The following is a 2,500-nucleotide window of genomic DNA, read 5'->3' as shown; positions in this document are numbered from 1 at the left end:
CAGGGGCACTGCATCACTGGCACTTTAGCCTCCAAAACCTAAGTCCAATTTGAGTGGGAGTCAATGGGAGGATGCCCAGGGGCACTGCATCACAGGCACTTTAGCCTCCAAAACCTAAGTCCATTTTGAGTGGGAGTCAATGGGAGGATGCCCAGGGGCACTGCATCACAGGCACTTTAGCGTCCAAAACCTAAGTCCATTTTGAGTGGGAGTCAATGGGAGGATGCCCAGGGGCACGGGCACTGTAAACAGGGGATGCCCAGGGGCACGGGCACTGTAAGCAGGGGATGCCCAGGGGCACGTACTTCTTAAAGTGGGGTTATTTTGGTTTTAACACAGGGGGGGTGCTTAAGAGTGGGTGCACAGGGCCCCACGGTGATCAGGTAGTGCAGGGGGGTCCTCCCCGGAGGTGTGCTTGCCGCCCTGGGAGTGCTGTTCCCCGGGGAGGCCAAGAGTGTAGTGTTGTTCCCCGGGGCTCCCAAATTTTGCAGTGTGAGAGTGTGTTTGACTTGTTGAGTATTTTGTGGGTGTGAAATGCACCGTTTGGCGCCCGAAAGTGTGATTTTGCTGGGGATGGTTTTGTTCTTCAAGTGAGGGCAAGGGGCAGCGGTGTGTGCGGTTATTTTCCCCGAAAAAAGTGTCCCCATTTCGGTAGGCGTGTTTGAAATGTTGTTTCGCTCGCAGCGTCGGGGAAATGCGCGTGCGGCCGCGGGTCTCGATGTGCCCGTGTTCCCCTCGGGCATACCTATCCAACGAGCCCTGGGTGAAGGTGCTACGAGGTTCCTAAGTGGGGATGCCTGTACATGAAGCCCTTGTTCCCAGCTTTGAATGCACGTTTCCAGCTTGAGAGAAACGGGGGCTTAAAATTCACAGTTATTCGCCCGAACGTGGGATTTCGCTGGGGACGGTTTCTAAATTCAAGTTGGCACGGGGGGCAGCGGTGTGCGCGGTTATTTTCCCAGGATTGATGATCCCCAGCTCGGTGGGTCCGTTTAAAGTTTTGTTTGGGCTCCCGTTTCGCGGGGAAGCGCGTGCGCGTGGCGAGCCTGACCTCCCCGTGTCCCCCTCGCCCAGACCTTTCCAACGCCACCCGGGTGAAGGTGCTACGAGGTCCCGAAGTGGAGATGCCTGTCAATGAGCACCTTTTCCCAGCTTTGAATGCAGGTTTCCAGCTTCAGACAAAATGTGGCTCCAAACGTGCAGTTTTGCGCCCGAACGTGGGATTTCGCTGGGGACGGTTTCTAAATTCAAGTTGGCACGGGGGGCAGCGGTGTGTGTGGTTATTTTCCCAGGATTGATGATCCCCAATTCGGTGGGTCCGTTTAAAGTTTTGTTTGGGCTCCCGTTTCGCGGGGAAGCGCGTGCGCGTGGCGAGCCTGACCTCCCCGTGTCCCCCTCGCCCAGACCTTTCCAACGCCACCCGGGTGAAGGTGCTACGAGGTCCCGAAGTGGAGATGCCTGTCAATGAGCACCTTTTCCCAGCTTTGAATGCAGGTTTCCAGCTTCAGACAAAATGTGGCTCCAAACGTGCAGTTTTGCGCCCGAACGTGGGATTTCGCTGGGGACGGTTTCTAAATTCAAGTTGGCACGGGGGGCAGCGGTGTGTGTGGTTATTTTCCCAGGATTGATGATATCCAATTCGGTAGCTCTGTTTAAAGTTTTGTTTGGCTTCCCGTTTTCGTTGTGTAGCTCTGATTTCGCTGGGGATAGTTTTATACACTGCTTTAGAGTGGGGCACACACGTGAGAGTTGTTTTTTCATTGGAACTGACTATGGCCATTTCGGTGTAGACGTTTAACGTTTTCTTTCGCTTCCCGTTTCCGTTTTATCCAACCGATTTCGATAGGGACAGTTTTGTTATTTAAGTTGGAGTGGGGCGCGACGGCGTGCGTTGAAATTTTTCGCCGGTTTCAGCTCCGTTCACGGTTGTAGCTCCGTTTGAAGTTTTCTTTCGCTTCCGGTTTCGCGCACGCGCACGTGCGCGTTATAAGTCCCGGTTTTCCGTGTGCCCCCGGTTAATACCTTTCGAATGAGCCTATTTTGATCAAAATCCGTTCGGCGGAACCGAAAATGAGCTCGAAAAACGGTTTTCCCAGCTTCCCAATGCATTTCCCAGCTTCTGATTTACAAGCGTAACATTGTCGCGACCCCCAGTCCACCAGACAGCTACCATAGAGTATATAAGTCATCCTGGGAAAATGAATGGAAGTCAATGGCAGTATGACTTTACAGTGGTTTTGCCCATACCACACAAGCCCAATGAACCATGTGCACCACATGTGTCTCCCGCTCGCGGGTGAAAACGTATCCGCCATGAGAGGCACTCGGGGCGGGCACCCGATGGGGCACGAGACCCCCCCACCCCTGGTGGTCAAAAAAAGTTAAAGTTTTTTTTCGCTTTCCTCCAGGCGCCTACTTGGCTCCGGGGCGCCCCAGAATCATGCCCCCCGACCCCGGCACCACCCGGGGGGCCGATGGGGGCCCTTTTTTTGAAATTTTT

The sequence above is a fragment of the Osmerus eperlanus genome, unplaced genomic scaffold, assembly GCF_963692335.1.
Source record: "Osmerus eperlanus unplaced genomic scaffold, fOsmEpe2.1 SCAFFOLD_222, whole genome shotgun sequence".
In the NCBI taxonomy this organism is placed as follows: Eukaryota; Metazoa; Chordata; class Actinopteri; order Osmeriformes; family Osmeridae; genus Osmerus; species Osmerus eperlanus.
Note: the sequence above shows the minus strand (reverse complement) of the source record.